Source organism: Ictalurus furcatus, chromosome 15, assembly GCF_023375685.1.
Source record: "Ictalurus furcatus strain D&B chromosome 15, Billie_1.0, whole genome shotgun sequence".
NCBI classification, from domain to species: domain Eukaryota; kingdom Metazoa; phylum Chordata; class Actinopteri; order Siluriformes; family Ictaluridae; genus Ictalurus; species Ictalurus furcatus.
Genome location: NC_071269.1, coordinates 21357663 through 21379497, shown reverse-complemented (window position 1 = coordinate 21379497; position 21835 = coordinate 21357663). Strand labels below are relative to the sequence as shown.

At 40.3% G+C, this 21835-nt stretch overlaps 1 protein-coding gene across 1 annotated transcript in view; it reads right to left on the bottom strand.

Annotated features, from left to right (window-relative positions):
• l1cama (L1 cell adhesion molecule, paralog a) overlaps nt 1–21507 on the bottom strand; it is a 57233-nt gene extending 35726 nt beyond the window's left edge. Inside the window, exon 1 of the mRNA XM_053642715.1 lies at nt 20613–21507. The gene's annotated coding sequence lies outside the window, so the exon portion shown is untranslated. The remainder of the gene's footprint in view (nt 1–20612) is intronic.
• Nucleotides 21508–21835: the final 328 nt, after the last annotated feature.

Sequence of the window (21835 nt, the reverse complement as noted above, 5' to 3'; positions counted from 1 at the left end):
GTAAAGAACTCCATGCCGATTCTATAACCCCGCCCTCCACAAGACACGTTCAGTGCTCCGTCTCCTGCAGTACACCTGCAGTAATGATGGGAGTTCCAGCTGTTTCCAGTGAGTCTCAGTTCATCTCACCAGGAAGAGTCAACATTTTCGGTGATTGCTCTACTTTGTTTAATTGTGCCTGAAATTGTTTCATGGAAAAAAAAAAAAAACCCACTACTATGCATTGCATTATATAAAATCTATTTAAATAAATCCAAAGAGTTCAACACATCTCACCATTCATGCAAACAAACAGCCCAGATGCCTAACTCCAAATAAATAAATAAAATGCAAATTGGCTGTCAGACTACAACAGCCCGATCAAAGGGCCGACTTGTTTGCAAGTGACACATGACTAACAGTATATTACCAGTTCATTACACACGCCATATAATGCAACCAAAATAAACTTCCATGTGCTCCTGCTCTACGATCTCTTGGTAGCCATTACTTCCAAAGTCATTCTTTGTCTATTGAATATACATGTTTAGAGTATTTCCTTATTCAAGTTTATATCTAGCCCATGTGCTACACTTAATTAGGCCAGAAATGTATTTCAGGTTAGGCTCAGGCTAATAACAGCAATCATATTATGACATTCCCTCATCTTGCTTGTTATTATCTGATTTTGCTTTTTAACCTACTCTTTGGTCAATTTTTTTTTTCTTAATATTTATTTATTTAGTTCGTATTTTCAGCACTAGCAGCCCTGAAGCTGGAGTTTTGCTCTTTTTGCTCTCTCAGACTTGCGATACAGGGCTGTAGAGCTTTGTGAGGCCATTCAGAGAGCTGACAGCTGATCTCTTCTGAATTTATTTGAGGGCCTGTTTCACTTGATTTCATCAAAATAATAATAATAAAAAAAGACTGTTCTTTTCGAGCCAGCTCTTTGTTTTAGCCCTAAAGGCATGTCTGCATGTTTGCCTCCATCAGTGTCACTAAGCTTGTGTACTGTGAGCTTAAAATCTACACAGATAAACAAAGGCATTTGCAATTTCAAGTGTATTGTGATACAGCTCATTTCACACAGTTGTCAGTTATTCTAAAAAAACAAAACACAGCTAATTAAAGTAGGATTACTCCCCCCCCCCTTTCTAAGCCTGTTGAAAGTATACAATATTCTAGCAAAAGATTAAGTCATTTGCATATTAAAACAAATTTCTCAACAAAGTACCATATTTTATGTTGTTGGTTTTTTTTTTTTAATTGTGATACAATATTGTTTAATGGAATGGTTTTATTAAAAAGACATACAGTAATGTTGACATCTATAACACGTGCATATTTTATAAAGGTGAAAAATGCCAAATAAGGTAAAAAAATATTCATGATAAGTCTTGAAAAAAAAAAAAATTTAAGCTATTCATAACATCTGCGAGAAACAGAATTCCAGGAAACAATTAGCACAAATCATTTCGTCATCTAAGGAAGCGTCTCCATATTTACTACACAACATCATGCTTTAGGAAATAAGCTTTATAATAAAATATAGTTATTAAATAGAGAGAGAGAGAGAGAGAGAGAGAGAGATTTACAAACGCCTGTTGGAATTCTGTGTCATGTTGGTGTAAATAATGGATTTGGGAAAATGTATTAAAAATTAATTATTTATATGAATAATCGCCCGTTTCATTTTACGTCTTGAAGAAGTATGAATGTTATGAACGTGAAGATTTCCAGCTGGAAGCAAATTCACCATTTGGCCTATAGTGCCAGGTCATAATAAATGTTACTTTTCTTTGTATATTAGAATTGCACAATATATTATGATTTAAAAAGAATTATGTTTCCGTTTCAAGCTTTGTTTTCTCACTGACCAATTTAAAAAAGAAAAATACAAAAAAGAAAAAGTTCAGAGTAGCTTAAAGATGTAACTATGACAATAAAGACAGCTCTAACTCTTCCTATCTTCAATCTTCCTAAAAATGGAAATATTTGAGAAACAAGGCCACTCTGAAAATAATTATAATGAATCACATGTTGATGGGGGAGATAAAGAGCTTTTTGGCTGTCACTAACCTTTCAATCTAAATAGTTTTTGAAATATAGCAGAACCAGCTTCCATCACTCACTTCAAGGAGCAATTAAGAAATCATTTGTAAATGATGTCAGTGAAGCAGTGGCATCAGGACAATGCAGAGGAAGGTAAACGCCTTTAGAGATTTGAGATACAGTGATGGATCCGACATCAGAATCACGCAGCCAACACTATTACACTCCAGAAAAGGGCAGAGTAAAATAATCCAGCGTTATCTGGTACACAGGAAAGAGTACAGTACTATAGTTACAACACATGACCAGCAAAACAAACACAACTCAAGAAGCATTTAACAGATATATTTTGTCAACTCAAGATGTTTTGGCACCCTTTAAGAGAAAAGGCAAAAAATTATTCCAAATTTAAACTCAAATAATTACTTTTTTTTTTTTTTTTTTTTTTAAATAATAGCATGTTAACTAAAAATATTTTTCCACTCCTAAAGAATATTTCAATAAATACACATTTTGTACCATTGGATGAATGTTTTGAATGTTTCTAAGAACTCAATGGTAGCCTTTGGCCATTTCATGACCTGTTTGCCTGGGGTATAAATATGTTGCGTGTCTAATATTTAAAATGGCTATGCCATCAATCACCATTTGAAAAAACAAAAAACAAAAACAAAGCTCTCAAGACAAAAGAGACAGATGCTAGTTGACCTGCACAAGTCAAGTAGGATATACAGTAACAAGTACATACTTGTTAAAAGTGCCACCAACAGGGCCTTTCTGGAAGAAAGAAAACCACAAAAAATGTTGAATATTTGTGAGGGAGTGAATACAAAAATATGCACTGTAAAATATTTTGGTGGATCTTTGCTGCTTTGGAGCTGTTTTACAGCTGGGGCTCTTTTAAAGGTTGATGGAAGGAATCCATGGATGCCTCTGCCAGAAGTTAAGACCTGGTTGTAGTAGATTTTTTAAAGATTTTTCAGATAATGTCACCATATATACAAAACAAGTCATCGCAGAAATATCTAAAGGACACAAAATTGGTGTTTCAACCCTATTGAAAGCCTGTTGGCTGAATTGAAGAGGGAAAATCTAAAGCAGTGAATATAAATACAGGCTTGTAAACGTTCCGCATGGAGAAGTGTCTAAGATTTATCTTTAACGTTATAGAAAGAGCCTCTGTGCTGGTTTTGTGTTTGCAAAGATTTCAAACAAACTTCTTTCATGTTGTCACTATGGGGTATTGTTTGTAGAATTTTGAGGAAAATAATGAATTTAATCCATTTTGGAATAAGGCTGTAACATAACAAAATGTTGAAAAAGTGAAGCGCAGTGAATACTTTCCAGACGCACTGTGTGTGTGTATATATATATATATATATATACACACACACACACACACACACACACATACACACATATATATATATAATATATAATATATATATATAAATATTAAAAGAAAGATGACGATCATTCTGAAGTTAATAATTAACAGCAATCTATACCATATACAAAAACACACACACAAACACACACGCAGAGACAGAATCGCTGGGAGTCTCCACGGCCTCATGTCTTTCAGAGTGAATATGAGGCTTTGTTACATAGGAGTGTGTAGGTGAAGGTATAAGTGCTCCCCTGGGAAGAGTAATAAGTGGGCTATGCTAAGGAGACCCCAGCTGTCACTGGGTTGTTTGACATGCTAGGCAAGGTCAGAAAATCCTCAGGGACTAACCCCACACACACACACATTCATGGACACCCCCTCATCAACCTCACCTCACCGTTCTAATCTTACATTATTAGCACGCTGCACAATCAGCCAACACGGCTATTTACAAGCCGTCATATCACAACAGACTGGGAAAAGGACCAAGCTAAGTAGTTTATGCAGTTACTTGGGTCCATTAGTCCATCCGGCACTCTCTGAAGCTATCAGTTCCCACCAGTTTGGAACATTCATGGCGGTCCAGATGATAGCTTTGTGGGAAAAGTGTTGTGTAAATGCTGGCCTGTGTCCACTGTCTCAGTCAGAGAGCAGGGGAAATATTTGCTGGCGCAATCTCTGATGAACCTAAACTATGCCAATGAACTTCTTGCATATGGAAATGGGAATTTACTGGAAGGACAAGGTCTGCTTTAGCATGCCACAGAATTTGCATCAGAAAAAACATGCCGCTGATAAGTGGATGTCAAAGGGGCATAGCTGAAAGTAAATAAAACAACCGTGATGTGAATTACAAATGAGCACAGAAGCAATCTGGCTTAATTGGGAGTCCATGTTTTAGAATAATTGGAGCTTATACCGCAGTGCTGAATTCTCAAATCTGATTGGTCAGAAGGTGTTGATTAATGTTCTATAACAGCATATATATATATATATATATATATATATATATATATATATATATATATATATATATATATTCAACATATTAATGATTATACATTTTATATATATATATATATATATATATATATATATATATATATATTTTTTTTTTTCTTTTTTTTTTTTTTACACTATATATACGGTTATAAAATGTATAATCATTAATATGGTGAAATTTTCTTTAAGGTCTGGAGGCTGGTGAGGGTATGACTAATTACATTATGTAACTATAAAAGAATAAAAACACAACATCTGAGGTATAAGAGGAATAAAATCGTTTTGGACATGCTGCTATTGGATGGTAACAGTGACTCTGCTTCACATCGGGCCACATTATACACCTCAGCATTGATATTTTTTTCCCCCCTAAAACACATAGAAGCACATTCTGTCATGTTTCATTCCTTATTTAATTTAATTTATTATGAAAGAAATCATATTCACTCTCAGATAGATATTTCCTGCATTTTCAGAGCTGAGATACTAATTTCTTGCATCCAGTTGACTGCTTTTCTTCTGGTCCTATTAACCATGTTAAAAACTTTCGTACTTCTAAGTGCTTTTGATTTAATTGACTCAATTACCACTGGGGTGGGGGGGCGGGGGGGGGGGGGGGGGGCGACAGTACAGGAAAGGAAAGTACACTGCCGAGTTAAGCAAGGCACCGGCTTTGCGTGGACGAATGGACGAGAATTAAATCCCTATGGAGCTATCGCATGCCCGAATGTTTATCATCATCTGTTCAGCAGGGTATTAAACCGCATTCTTGCCTCCTCCTCCAGCTCTTTCAGCCGCAGATATGAGCACACCCACGCACGCATACAAACAAGCCCATCATGTGGCAAGTGGAATCAGTTGAGAGTGATTTGACTGCCATTCAAATGGCTTTGTGGGTTGCAGTCAGGGAGCAGGCCCATTCAGCACACTGCCAGAAATCATCCCAAGTAGCAGGGGAATTCACTCTTTCCACACCGAGACACTCTGTGATCTGATGAAGCTCACCGTTCCACAGGACATCTCAGTGGTGCGGATGTGAGCAAAGTGTCAACACTGACCGGCCTTCTTCTCGTTCCACTCCAATCACCATGACAACACTCTGACTTCAGCAACATGCAGCTCCACCCTTTCCCCTCCCCCATCCTCCACTTCATCTCCTTTAGCTTTGCATCTGTCGCTATGCTCTCCCTGGAACATCTCCATTTTCCCTTGCTCTCTTCTAAAGCGTAAATCTAAGCTGCGATCTCTTGAAGTTATTAAGGCAGAAAGGTTTGAGCTTGTCAAACAGGCACCTATTGATGTGAAAAGCATCCCCCGTCCACATGTTACTTTATCGCTTACACATTATTGCAGGAGCCAACAAACTCGTCACCTGTAGAGATGAGAGGTTGGACTTCCATTCATGCATTCGAATGAAAGCTCCACTTCTTAAAGATTTCAATAAGAACCAATGTTCTTGGTACATTTTGAAATGTCTCATCCGACACGTGTTACAAAAAACCTCTACAACAATTGTCCAGTAATGATGCGTAAAGTGATGGGAACTAGCGAGAACTTTAGTAATGTTTCTAAGTAGCAAGATGGCTTCTGGGACGAGATGATGTTTTGGATTTTTTTGGAAGGAATCTCCAGTTCCACAATGATAAATGATAATGATAAATTGATAAAATGTATGACGTATTTTTTTGTTTGTTTTTAATAAAGAATTTGTCCATTTACATTTTCATTGATGGCATTTGGCAGACACCCTTATCCAAAGCGACATACAGAAGTGAAACGACATTTATCCCATTTAAACAACTAAGCAGTGGAGGGTTAAAGGCTTTGCTCAAGGACCCAGGAGGGGCAGCTCGTCAGTACTGTTATTTGAACTCATGACCTTCCAATCAGTAGTCCAATGTAACGGTAATATTACTTTAACTGTGGCTAGGAAAATAATAACTCCATCCCAAAAACAATTCTATATTATCTTAATCAGATGAAGTGATAACAACTGATAAAAAAAAAAACACCCTTGTCAAAGGGTGCCGTAAAATTTTTCCACCACAGCACACACTTTCATCTGTTAATTGTCCCATGTCACCACTATTGTTTGATGGACTGCCTGAAAACCAAGAACCTCCCACTATTCTGAAAAACCATGAAGCTTCCAGACTTTCAGAAGTTAATTAATGAATTCCGAAGTTAATTTTGGGTGGAAATCAAACATGTAACCATGCCAACATAAGGAGCTGTAGAATTCCAGTTTATTCTTAGCTGATCTTGCCGTTATTAACACCAACTGTAGTTAAGACACCAAGCTGAATCTAAAACACATCATACACCTCTACAGCTGCCATAAAGCCCAGGCAATTTACAGAACAAATGAAAGCAGATCCATCTCTGTGAAAAATCAACTGTGGCCACATGCGGAGCGACACAACCCACTGCGATGCAACCTTTTGTCCTTGTCCTACATATACCTCAATGATATTCTGAGAAGAAAACCTCACACACAAGCAGAGAAGCTGTATAATAGATGTTCCTCTTCTATTCCTTTACAGTGTTAATGTGAGGATAGTCTGTCCTGTCGGTCTCTGTCCTCCTTTGCACTTGCTCTTTCTGGGTATGAACTCCTGAAGGCGACCCAGCTTGGGTCAGCACTCTCCATCTCCTTTCTGTCTTTCTGTCTCGCTCTCCACACTGATGAGAGACGACAGCAGTAGTTATCCCTGACTCGTGGCTGTGCCAGGGCAAAGCACGCACACACACAGGAGGAAATGGAAAGAAGACGATAGAGAGAACCAAGGGAAACCGCATCGACCTTTTATTGCAGATAGACGAAGCTGAAATGCTACAGATATAGAGGTCAGAATTCAGGTCTTACAAACACTATTGTCCATGGACACTCATCCATAACACACAAGCAGATGGGCGGGATCGAAAGGAAACGACGGAGTGACCACTCCCAAACTCAATTATGGCATCAAGATGGCATCTGTAATTTATTATAGGTCAGACATGACAGGTCAGCGTGTCCTTCACACAGCCAAGCTGCTCTCCCTTAAATGAGGTTAGAAAAGCTTCTACAAGCTCCTCATTATGAACATTAGAAGAGATCAAATTGCCAATACGGCGATAATATTACATGGTAATGGATTTCTGACTACATGTTTATTTAGGAGGGTGGGGTGTACGGTGCACCATGTAGAGCATCTGCAGAACTGCAGTAGAAGCGACTTTCCATGACAGACAGTTTGTGTGTGTGTTAGAGACAGTAATAATAACTCCATTGTAATAGGAATTTACACTTCACCGTAGCTCCTTTCCACAGGAGAGAAAAAAGCAGCAGAGCATACATAATCCCTAAAAATAAAGCCGACAGGTGCTTCCACTGCGACTTCCCTGCGGGAGGAAACTCGCCAACTGCGTGTGAGGCAAAATAAGAGATCGCAGCCAGAAGAAAGCAGGAAGGAAGAGAGAGTTTATGAGAACACGCTCAGTCCTCTCCATGTCTTGTTAGCCTGGAGGATTGCACTCTCTCTTTACCCAGTGTAAATATTGTGAACGTCCTGTACGATGTTGTTTCCATGCTGAAAGGATGCACGCTTTAATTAGTCTGTCAGCGCCTGTGAGCATGAGGACTGTTCTAGAAGGAGCAGGAGGCTTGTGTGTGCTCTCGTGAAGGGTGTGTGACTAAGCACAGCAAGTCATCGTTTGTCATCTGCATTCTTGACATTTAAATAGCAGGAGGCATGGACACTTGTGTTTTCTGTGGTAAGCACCATACTTGAATTGGAATACATCTTCATAATACATGATATGCATCATATGTGGGCTCTGGGTACCAAGTCTGTGGGACTTTTTTGTTCAAGTGAGTTCCCTTCAGGTTCTCTGGTTACGTCCAACCTCTCAAAAACTTCAGGTAGTTGTCTTGGTGACACCAAATTGGACCTAGGGGATAGTGAGTGTTTGTGATGCCCGGCCCACCACCCAGGATGTATTCCAGGATGTACGTGTATAGTGTTCCTGGGATGGACTCTGGATCCACCATGAACCTGACCAGGATCAACAGCTTACTGAAGATTAATGAATGATTTATGTTAGGGATGTAACTCCATGACACTATCTACAGGGTGTCTGGAAAGTCAGGAACCGATGAGTGTAAAACTACATATACTTCATTTTGTATTTATTATTTAAAATATATGCGCTACATGTTCCTCCTTCCACTCGACGCATTTTCTCAGCTGCTGTATCATGTTTTTGTGGATTTTGCTCAATATTCTTGGATCGAAACATTTCTCAACGTATTCCCTTTGGTTCCTGACTTTTCAGACACCCTGTGTATGTATATATTATATATATATATATATATATATATATATATTACACAGTATCTCACAAAAGTGAGTACACCCCTCACATTTTTGTAAATATTTGATTATATCTTTTAATGTGACAACACCTAAGAAATGACACTTTGCTACAATGTAAAGTAGTGAGTGTACAGCTTGTGTAACAGTGTAAATTTACTGTCCCCTCAAAATAACTCAACACACAGCCATTAATGTCTAAACCACTGGCAACAAAAGTGAGTACACCCCTAAGTGAAAATGTCCAAATTGGGCCCAAACTGTCAATATTTTGTGTGGCCACCATTATTTTCCAGCACTGCCTTAACCCTCTTGGGCATGGAGTTCACCAGAGCTTCACAGGTTGCCACTGGAGTCCTCTTCCACTCCTCCATGACGACATCACGGAGTTGGTGGATGTTAGAGACCTTGTGCTCCTCCACCTTCTGTTTGAGGATGCCCCACAGATGCTCAATAGGGTTTAAACCATCACCTTCACCCTCAGCTTCTTTAGCAAGGCAGTGGTCGTCTTGGAGGTGCGTTTGGGGTTGTTATCATGCTGGAATACTGGCCTGCGGCCAAGTCACCGAAGGGAGGGGATCATGCTCTGCTTCATTATGTCACAGTACATGTTGGCATTCATGGTTCCCTCAATGAACTGTAGCTCCCCAGTGCCGGCAGCACTCATGCAGACCCAGACCATGACACTCCCACCACCGTGCTTGACTGTAGGCAAGACACACTTGTCTTTGTACTCCTCACCTGGTTGCCGCCAAACACGCTTGACACCATCTGAACCAAATAAGATTATCTTGGTCTCATAATCCATGTCCTTAGTCTACTTGTCTTCAGCAAACTGTATGCCAGCTTTCTTGTGCATCATCTTTAGAAGAGGCTTCCTTCTGGGACGACAGCCATGCAGACCAATTTGATGCAGTGTGCGGCGTGTGGTCTGAGCACTGACAGGCTGACCCCCCACCCCTTCAACCTCTGCAGCAATACTGGCAGCACTCATACGGCTATTCATTGAGGGAACCATGAATCCCAACATGTACTGTGACATACTGAAGCAGAGCATGATCCGTATGCAGTATTCCAGCATGATAACGACCCCAAACACACCTCCAAGATGACCACTGCTTTGCTAAACTAGCTGAGGGTGAAGGTGATGGACTGGCCAAGCATGTCTCCAGGCGTAAACCCTATTGAGCATCTGTGGGGCATCCTCAAACGGATGGTGGAGGAGTACAAGGTCTCTAACATCCACCAGCTCCGTGATGTCATCATGGAGGAGTGGAAGAGGACTCCAGTGGCAACCCGTTAAGCTCTGGTGAACTCCATGCCCAAGAGGGTTAAGGCAGTGCTGGAAAATAATGGTGGCCACACAAAATATTGACAGTTTGGGCCCAATTTGGACATTTTCACTTAGGGGTGTACTCACTTTTGTTGCCAGTGGTTTAGACATTAATGGCTGTGTGTTGAGTTATTTTGAGGGGACAGTAAATTTACACTGTTACACAAGCTGTACACTCACTACTTTACATTGTAGCAAAGTGTCATTTCTTCAGTGTTGTCACATTAAAAGATATAATCAAATATTTACAAAAATGTGAGGGGTGCACTCACTTTTGTGAGATACTGTATATATGTGTATGTATGTATGTATGTGTGTGTGTGTATATACACATTTTATTCATTTATTTATTTATATATCTTAATTTTACGAGAGGCCAAACCTACTTCAGGTTAAATATAAATATATATAATGTGTTTAACCTGAAGTAGGTTTGGCCTAACTCGTAAGATTTTGAAATATTAAACCCTACCATTATAAGGAATAAAGGAAATCAGTGGAAAAGAACTCTGAGATAGAAACAGTTCCTCAACCTGATATCACTTGGGGATGTGCATGGGAATTTTTAAATAATTTTCATTTGTACCTGCCCGCGATATTATCTACCAAATTAAATTGGTGCTATTTCCCCAAAAATATAAATAAACTAGTAATCTAATTTAATCTAGAGCAAGCCGGACTTTTATGTTAATAAGCATGGTGTTTATTTCAGCTTCGTATCTAACCGCTTACTCTCACCTGCATGAAAGTTAAAACCTCCTGCCTGCACGAATTATCTATCTCGACCACATTATCTGTTCAGTCTGAATCATGTATTCCTATTCAGATACATTCCTAATATAGATCATATTTCTATATTTATGTTCGCTTAAATGCTTTCAAAATGCCAGGAAAAAAAATAATAAAAAATTGTGCAACAATAAAATATGTGGAAGAATATAACTACAAATATCAATTGTACAAAGGAACACACAACACATTTGTACATAACTCATTTATAATTAAAACAACAGCCCCAACAGCTTTCTGTTCTTTTCTCAGCGCAGGTTTACATGCTGAAATTCTTGCCTGGGGTAATCACATACATGCTAGGAATGTAGTGACTAGAGATTAAAACTGAAAAAGAGACCAACGCTAGACTATTGCTTTAACAAGGGAAAAAAGAAAAGAAAACACAGAGAACATTTGGCATGAAAACACAGTATCGGATGCTTATTACTGTGAGTATGAAGTCAGATGATACCCAGTCCTAGAAACTCTTAGAGAAGTGTTGTGTAATGCAATTTCTGACAATAAACATCTCTCCAAGTGTCCTCGATCAGTCCCACTTGCTCCTTTCCTCTCCACTTCGAGCTTTGTCTTTCTCAGCCACACGAACTCGACTCGAACCTCTCCCATCTCTGCCCTTTCGTTCTTCCTCAGCTCATTTTCTCTCAGATCATTTCCCCAGCCCCCTGCTGATGAGCCTTTCATTCTTTACTTAATGTGCACCCTTTCCTCCCCTCCTTTTTGAAGCACCGCCAGGCTCTTTTGCCTCGGGTCATTCGCTTGCTTAACTGCACAGTCACTTCGTTAGGCTCATTAGTGTTTCTCGCATCCTCTTTTTCTTTCATTCCAGCTGGCTCGCTCAAATTTCAGCGCACACTTATGCTGCTACCAGTTCAGCCTTTTCTTCTTTTTTTTTTTACATAACTCCCTCGTCTTTATCTCTTCCTCTATGCTCTTTCATCTTGTGCTGCTTACTACATACAGTAAGAGATAGAGAGAGAGAGAGAGAGAGAGAGAGAGAGAGAGAGAGAATATACACCTCTCCAGGTTGTTGTTCATCTCCTGCGGTTTCCCTGACATGCGTTGAAGTAAAGCTGAGGAGTTTTTTTTGGCAGCAGTGCAGAAAAACAGGTATTATTTTTGCTGCAACACAGAAAAGACTCCTCGCAAGCTCGGTTCAGTCTGGTTTACATCGCACACTTGGAAATGCTGGGCATAACAACTACAAGCTCAAATAAGTGTGGCAATAAAACACATACAGAAATACACAGAAAGACTTAAAACCTTGGGGAAAATGTCCATCAAGTTGTCCTGAATTGTGATACCACTGCTTAGAAGAAATCTGCACGAGTTTGTGAATATTTTAGCATTACATAACCCTTTTTTTTTTTTGTAGCAATGCACAACTGTTATGCAAATAACCACAGCACAAGATGTGAAAGCTTGGGCATATGAGATCATTTTCATTTCTTCACCACAACTCGTGTGCCAACACTAGAATTAATGTATAATTGATTCAGATGTATTTGAAAGAAAGAAAAAAAAAGACAGCTCGAGTGTGTGAATTGTTCTCTCACACATCATCAGGAGCATCCTGATTTCCCAAGACCCCGTGCTGTGATGTTCGGGAATGAGAAAGCCCTGCTGAAACTCTTCTCCTTCCTCCATTCTGGCTCGCCCGAACATCCCTGCAGAGAGATGCTCAGACGCGCTGGTTGGTGGGTTGCGGTGGAAAAATTGGAAAGGCGCAGAAGGTGAGATTAAATTAGGTGTGTGTATAGGGATTACAGCAAGCCAGCACGCTGATCTCCTCCTACGCTCTCCTAATCCAAACGTAATGAATATCTCGCTCAGGGCACCGCGTACCACACTTATATACACACAATTTTCACAATGCGTGTATAGTCACCTGCCAATCCTGCAACAAAGCACACACTCACACCTTCCTATCATTCGTACGGTGTTCACACAGCAAGCTTATCTGAACATGCAGTTAGATCTCATCCTGGGGATTAACACAGGAACCACGCAAACATCCTTTCCACACTAATTTGGATCACGGTCAATCAATCAGTCAATCAATTCTCACATAGGAATATGACCAAATCTGAAGTGCCATGCAGAGTTAGGCCAAGGTTATCCATTTTGTATCATCTTGACAGATTCTGTCCAACTCTCCTCCTACATTTCTAGTTAAGCCACCCACTTGTACACATTTTTATCCCAAGCCAAGATATTCAACCACCCCAGGAACACGTTACACACACATGATTCATTATTCCAGTTTGGCAGTGGGACGTGTACTAGCGCCTGTGTGTGAAAAAAAAAAGACATCAAAATGTTTCATGAATCATAAAACAAAACAAAAAAAAAGGTCATGTAAATGTATCACAGTAAAATGCAGTATTTTTAATAGATTTGAATTTTATAGCTATGTTTTAGCATTCTACAGAGTGTCCCAAAAGTCTCCATACTGTACATATTGTACAGATAGCCTTTGACAAAAGAAGAACGTACTGAAATTCTCATTGCTCGATCAGGAAGCGGTCACAAGGTTGCAATGGACATTAACAAAGAACATGGCGAGCACATCACACCAAACTTATTAACAAATTCAAAAAAACTGGAAGTGTTGCGGACCAACCGAGAAGTGGACGTCCACAACAACCACTGACGAAGACACAACCAACGTTGTGCTGGCGAACACAGTCCCCTACTGTATGGAGACTTTTGGGACACCCTGTAGTAGAAGATGGCTAACACTAATGCTAGGTATCCTTCATGAACCAGACTTATTGTTTATACTAAACAATGAAATGTCAAACAATTATACTCTCTTTGGCTCCGAATGTTAACCAATAATTTCCCCTCGGTGTGTTGTCAAGAAATGAAGCGTGTTTTAATATAGTTGGGCGGCTGTGGCGCAGGTGGTAGAGCGGGTTGTCCACTAATCGTAGGGTTGGCGGTTCGCTTCCTGGCCCACGTGACTCCACATGCCGAAGTGTCCTTGGGCAAGACACTGAACACCAAGTTGCTCCCGATGGAAAGTTAGCACCTTGCATGTCAGCTCTGCTACCGTGGGTGTGAATGAGAACCAATGTAAAGCGCTTTGGACCACTAAGGTTAAAAAAAAAAAAAAAAAAAAGCACTATATAAGTGCAGACCACTTACCATCAGTTCTTTAGAAATGAACCATATTTAATCTTGACCTGAAAGAGAACTAGCTGCAAATAACCACAGTGATTTTGGTGTGCAAAAGGGATCCGGTTCTCTTTTTGGATATTTTCCATCCTAGACCAGATGTTGTTCACACTACAATGTCTTTAGAATTCAACAGCTGTGTATCAATGAATTATTAGTAGTGTCATTCAAAATGCTTACTCTAAACGATGCTATAGTTTGTCTGTTGATGGAAAAAAATAAGAGAGGGTATACACAGAGTTCACATGAAATGCAGGAACCTGTGAAAACCGAAAGTTGAAAGTACCCCTGGATTATGGTTCTGCAGTTCAAGTGGTTTTAATTGTCATTTTGACCATAAACAGCTGGTACAGTACACAGTGAAACAAAACAACGTTCCTCCAAGACCACGGTGCTACATAAAACAACACACTAAACACATGAGACGACAAAGAACTCAATAAGATCTACAAACGTCCTACACAAAGTGCACGTGAAGACGTGTGCTAACACGGGACAGTACAATACTACTAAAACAGGACAATAGGCACAGTAAGTGACAGTGTAGCGCCGAACAGTACACAGTTTTAGTGTGGAAGTGTCTGATATAACAGGTAGTGCAAAAAATAGGTGCCGAAGAGTAACAATATAATAGTAAAATGGAATAAATGTAAACATAACATGCTATGACTTAGTCTTCAGCAGATTAGCTTATACCAAATATGGACATAGCAGTGATTGTGGTAGCAGCCAGGTAAAGTGTAGGATGATCTCAGTTCTGCAGTGAGGATTATCTCAAAATTTGTTGCAGACGCATCCAAACCAACTCATCCGTCATGCCGTAGGTGACTTGCGACAGTCATCTAAGTGTTGATACAGTAATACATAGTACTGTACATGCATACACAACATACCATACAATTGTAATAAACAGCAAGCTTCATGTTCTTTAAAATATGAAGCATGCTAGAATCATGCTGTTTTCACAAGTCACAAATCAAGTAGACCACAAAATGAACCAGAAACAAACCCACAAATGGTTCAACTTTGTGGAACTTTTTTTTCCCCAAGGAGTCTGAATCCATTTGTCGTGTGCACATAGGCACAAAAAATTCTGAGTCCCGAAACGATATGAAATGCTAACACAGACCAACTGTGAAACACTTATAGAAGCTTTGCCCGCTATGTAGCCTCCGTCACACTAGCTAGCAAAAAGTAAGTCTTGATTTCTGCAACAGACTAGATTTTAATGAGTCAGCATATTGATTTTCTTTATTTCTCCATTCAATAGTGAGTCCGTCATGAATTTGAGAACACTGCAATACTCTTTAGGAACTGTTCACAAACAGAAATCTTTGCTGCTAATATAAAAGTTTTAGCCACATAGCAGCTCTGGTGTGTCAGACACAAACGCATTTTGATACAAATTTCATATAGTTTTTTTTCTATGGCTATCAAAAACACGTTATAAGTAGGGAATAAAACCTGGAGAGGTCGCTGGTATAGAAAAATAATTCGTGATTTTCATAACAGGATTTCCCGAAGTGGTTTTGTCCGGGAAACAAGTTAGTTCCTGTTATCATTTACGTTATAGCAGCTATAAAGCTAGACAGTCGTTCCCTCGCTTCCTCTTGAAATTAATAATACAACCCCAATTCTGAAAAAGTTGGGACAGTATAGAAAATAAAAAATGAAAAGAGTCATTTGATAATTCAATTCAAACTGTACTATATTGAAAACACATTATTTGATGTTTTACTTATTATTATTAATTTTTTATTTTTTTTTTGAAAATTCACACTCATTTCAAATCTGATGATTGCATCACACTCCAAAAAAGTTGGGACAGTCGACTGTTTATCATTGTGTAACATCACCTTTTCTTTTAATAACACTTATGAAGTGTTTGGACACTGAGTGAAGACACCAGTTGGTTAAGTTTAGCAAGTGGAATTTTCCCCAATTCATCTATTATGCATTCCTTCAGCTGAGCAACTGTACGGGGCGTTCACTGCCTTATTTTCCGCTTCATAATGCGCCACACATTCTCAGTCGGAGACAGGTCAGGACTGCAGCAGGCCATGCTAGCACCCGCACTCTCTGCCTACAAAACCATGCGCTTGTAATCCGGGCAGAATGTGGTTTGGCGTTGTCCTGCTCTGGATAGCAGCATATGTTGCTCCAAAATGTGTACATATATCTTTCTGCATTAATGGCGCCCTCATAGATGCGCAAGTTACCCATGCCATGGGCACTGACACGCCCCCATACCATGACAGACGCTGGCTTTTGGACCTGACCCTGATAACAGCATGGATGGTCCTTCTCCTCTTTGGCCCGGAGAACACGACGGCTGTTTTGTCCAAAAACTATTTGAAATGTCGACTCATCGGACCACAAAACACGATTCCACTGTGCTCCTGTCCATCTCAGATGAGACCGAGCCCAGAGAAGTGGTCGGAGTTTCTAGACAGTGTTGATGTATGGCTTCTGCTTTGCATAGTAAAGCCTTAGGATATCCATTACAGACTCATGACTGTTTTTAAGACAGTGACGTCTGAGGGATCGGAGATCACTCGCCTTCAGAAGTGGTTTTCAGCCTCGCCCTTTACGCACGGAGATTTGACCAGATTCCTTGAATCTTTTAATTAGATTGTGCACTGTAGAAGGTGAAATGCCCAAAATCCTACCGATTTGTCTTTGGGGAATGTTGTTGTCAAAGTGTTGGATTATTCGACCCATCCTCGCTCTTGTAGAACTAGTCCTTTTATGGAGGCTCATTATTATATACTATGATAAGACGATTGCCTCACATGTTTCACATCACCTTCTTATTTCAACTTGTCACATCGCTATTAGTCCTAAATTTCCCATCCCAACGTTTTTTTTATCTTCAAAAAACTATGCAGTTGATTGGGTAAAACATCACATACCTTGTCTTTGTACATTTTTTGTTTAAATACAAGTCAAAGTGCATTTACACATCACTCCTCTTTGTTCTTATTAGCATTTTTCCATACTGTCCCAACTTTTTCGGGATTGGGGTTGTACAGAAAAACAATCCAGCCTTTTGTGCTACAGATAAACCACAAAACACAAAGCCATCCATTATGGAGAAGTTTCCATGGCGGAAAACTTAAAGTTACAGCTTTACATCTGACTGTTACAAAACACTGACACTGGAGACTCCTTCCATAATTGTTAAAGGTAACTGTCACAGACGACATACCTACGTGTCTGTCTTTGTTAAACAAAACATTTTTAATGGGTTTTTTTTTTAATGGTTTTTGGATGTTTTTTTTTAAAAAAAAAAACAAAAACAAACCCAATGTTTTGAGTATGTGGCATGTCCACGATACAGAGTGAAACGATAACGTAACAAATAACTTTACAGTATTAGAGGTTATTTGAATTACAGCTGGCACTACTATCTGAGCTGCTGTTATAGAAAATTAATCAACACCTTCTGATCTGATCAGATTTGAGAATCCAAGAGTGCTTTGGTAAAAAAAAAAAAAAAAAAAAAAAAAATCAAGCTTCAAATATGTGCATCAAAAATACTTTCCCTCCCTACTACTACATACAACATGAGTTGTTCTGTTTATAGCTGGGGAAATGTTTTGATCTATTTCAGAAAATAATAATGACACACTGCTTCACAATAGTCCAGTCATCACATAACAGTACTCCAGTTCATCACTGAAGACACATGGATTCAGGCTGAGTCGATTCCAGCTTTTATCCAGTAATGTTCCAGTCAAGACAAGAGTGAGTGATAGAGATAGAAGACAAGGATGACTCACTACGCCCTCAATGAACAAAGAGATCATTTCATTTCGTTCAGCGGAAGAAGGAAATGGGGGTCGTGGAAATGAATGGCACAGGAGATAGACGCAAGGATTTCTTGACTTTTCTGCTGCTCTCTAAACCCGTCCTTAATTTGTTGCTTCTGGCAGCTGGTCGCACATGATTCGAGAGTTGGTGTCATTTAGGGGGTCATATTGTCATTTAGGGCGGTCTAGCATTTTTGAGACCTCAGCAAAGAAGTGTTCATTAGTCTGCGGAAAAGTCTCTTGGATCCGAGTTCAAGCAGGCTTTTAGAAGACTGACTCATTTTGATTTGCAGCCAAAATGTTATTTTTACTTTGAGTGAATTTGGACCCTGTGACAGACTCGAAACGAGCGTCGTTTCGATTCATTTCATTAGCATATCTGGCAAGGACATTTAAGATTTCCAGCACTATGGACGTTCTTGATGGATTGGCGTGATTTTCATGGTCTTTGTCTGCGCAGTTCATTCTCAAACAAGCCATTAGTTTGATTGAGATCGAATGCCAGATGAGACGGTGGAAAAAAACAAACAAAATAAAGGACATTCATATCTGTGGGAGAAAAGACATTAAGAAGGAAAATAATGCACTGAAGGCTCGACTGATGTTCACTACTTATACTAATGCAGGTGTATTAAGACTGACATTTAGGACGAGGCTACAAATTCTTTCAACGTTCTGACCTTTTCCCCTTGGTAAAGGCTTCCGACAAGCTTTTAAGCCCGCGTTCGTGTCCCATCTTCTTTCCATTCCAGGATTCCCAGAATCGGTCGAACGCACATCTTACACCTTTTAGCCGTGACTCCAATTTGTCTCAGACATCCTGTGCTTTTACTTCAGCACAATACCTTCTCCTCGCCCCCCGTGTCGTCCTGTTCTCTTCATTACCTGCGGGCCCATCTGCCCTGCTACAGTCATCTCACTCCCATCTGCACAGTGTAATTCACACCACCGCCATTACAAATGTGTTTGGCTAACACTCCTGAGTCTCAATCTGAGCTGCTGTAGCAATATCTCCTCTCTGTGCATGGATGATTAAAGCAGGACGTCGGATAGGATTTTTCTCTCCAGCATCTGTGTAGATGCTCATGCCTGGATGGTAATGGTGGCCCTCTGGCAATAACAGGTGGCTGCTCTGGAGGCTTTCAAGCCACGCCACGTCTCCCTCGAATTCCTCTGGAATGGACAGATTGAGAGCAGATGCTGTCGCTTCACTCAAACACTGTTTTCTGCCACTCCTGTGTGCGATAGTGATTTAACATGGGAGTGTCACACTTGTTCTGGAAGGGAGACACTAAATCTGGTCTTTTTTTTATTCTACCCCTACCGCTGGTATCCTTTTAAACCATTCACCCCCCATCTCACGTCAGACGATGGATTCAAGTGCGCATATATTAACAGCCTGAGGAGTGGCCTCGCTTGTCAAACGTGACCCCACCCTGCCTCTTTCGCCGTCTGTTTCGCCCACGGCTCAAGTAAAGCCCATTGCTCAGGGGACAGATAACATTTTGCCTCACAACTAGACGATGCTTTTATCCCACAGGTAAAGGGATGGAAAAATCCTTGAAAAATACTCTAAAAATCAGCAGATGTGTAATGTAGTGCAAGGCCTCCAAATATATCCTTAGTCTGTAGTAAGCCCTATTGATTACAGGATGATGTGCATGTATCATTGTCAGACTTCACGGGAAGCAACAGGAATTTCTTTGCTCATGTCATTGAAATCTAGCAAGCTGTGAGCACAGAAACACCACCACCATGTGCTGTATCCATATCCCAGTTTACAGCATGGATTATTAGCGCCCTGAGCACTCTATAGAAGACCCACCCTGGATCTCGCACGCTGGAGCTCTGCCAGGTGAGTGACGCGCTGCTGGAAATGTAGAAACGAATGCCAGCCCACCCCAGTATATCCGTATCTCTCTCTCCTTTAGTGCACACTGCACACACCCTAGACCTGCACGGCGCTGCGGCAGATAGGAGCTCCAGTGACTCAAGACCAACAAGCCAGGATGCCCCAAGAGTGTGGAGCGATCATTATCGATGGTTAACACAATTAGCAAGAGAGTAGGGGGTGGGAAAGAAGGAAGGCGGGCTGATGAATGAACAGACAGACAGCAGAGACAGGCAGAGAAAGAAGTCTCCCAAAACACCCAATAAAAGGAAAACTAAACTGTGATGAAAATACAGAATGATGAAAATAACACTTTATCGCATGATAAGGAATGATTTAGCCATTGCCTCATTGGTCAGTGTTATTCCTAATCATGAAATCACAAAATCAGTCTTACGAGTATGAATATTTGTTCATATACAGGTTATTAATGATGAACCCTGTTGCATGCATACATCCCATGAGATCCAGGTTTAAGAAAATCCCCATGTTTCTGTCAACTAAAAAAAAAAATAATAATAAAATTCTCAGAAGTTGACTGTTCTTTCAGTAAAAACACATCAGCTACTTTTGATACCGTGGGAAGACTTCATTATTCACATGGCATGCAAATCCTTCATTAGGCATTTGCCTTGGAAATCTAAACTCACAGGCTCCTTTACTACCAGCAAGCATCTACATTTCAATCTAATAAGTCATTTTAAGAATATTCCTAAATGGCTTGGTGCTGCTATGATGAACACATGACATACTGACATAAATGATGACATATTTACATCTATAAAATTCTATTGCTCTGAACAGCTCTCAGTAAAAACACGCCTCTTACCGTGACAGACGTTCTTCCCTTATTTGATATTTTCCCTCTCTTCCGTGAGGTGAAGTCTTGTGCGTCTTCCTCTCTAGCAAATTGATGGTGGCCTCTGTGCGCTGATGCTGCAGTGCTAGAAAAAAAAATACATTCTCACACACACACACACACACACGCACACCCTCTCAGACTCGCTCGTTCTCTCCCTCCCTGCGTCTGATTCGCTGCTGGCTGGAGGTGACATCACCCTTTCTCTCCAGCTCCCTGCCTCTCCCTACCGCCCTCGTCTCCTCCTTCCTTCCTTCCTTCTATCCCTCTCCTCTCGGCTTTTGGACCATTCCTTTATTGTCTTTATTGCCCTGCTCAATACTGGCCTGATCAGGTTGATAAAGGGGAAATCCAATGAAGTGGAGAGATGATGGCATGATGGTTTTGCAGCAGAAAGCCATAGTGCCATAAAGACACGGGATACGGGCTTTGCTAATTAACACATAATTATGCCACATCTGCAGAGCTGCACTGGAAAGCTTTTAATGTTTATCATTAAATCTCTTTGGCAGTGGAAAGGAGGATGATGAATTAGGTCTGGTGAGTGGAGAGAGGAGAAGGAGAAGAAAAAGACGGAAGAGAGGGAGACAAGGGACGAGAAACATTTGCACACATTCGGGAATAACACCACAAAGTGAAATATTTTTCCTGACTAGGAGTTTGTCAAATGATTAGTGTTCAAGTGAAGGAGAATGAATCACTAGGAAACCCTTTTAGTCATCTACTTCAATGTTTCCCACAAAGCCTCTTGCTGTAAATACTGTACAGCGTTCTCGATGAACACATCCAGAGACATTGCAGTGGATGTCTATAGTAAAGGTCACGCCGCATGTCTGTGAATCGACATTTACCGAGCTGATCTCTTCGTACCATCTCAAGATTATCTCTCGTGGTCGCTGTTCAACCCCAAAGTCCGATCCGAATACCACCACATCAAGAGGGTCGAGTCAGGCCAGACTACCTGCTCCTGCAAACATATTGTAAAACACACACACAACCCATGACTGTGTTCAGGAACAAACCCCAGCTTCCGTTTGCCCAGTATGAGCTTAGGAAATGTTTTCGTGCTGCGTGATTCACAAGCTGCACCTCAAGCCCTGAGAACTAAGCTGGAACAACAAAAGCCTATGCAAATTGCAGTGGGATTTGAATAAACAATTTGCAAAGGTAACCATAGGTAACCTCGGACGATC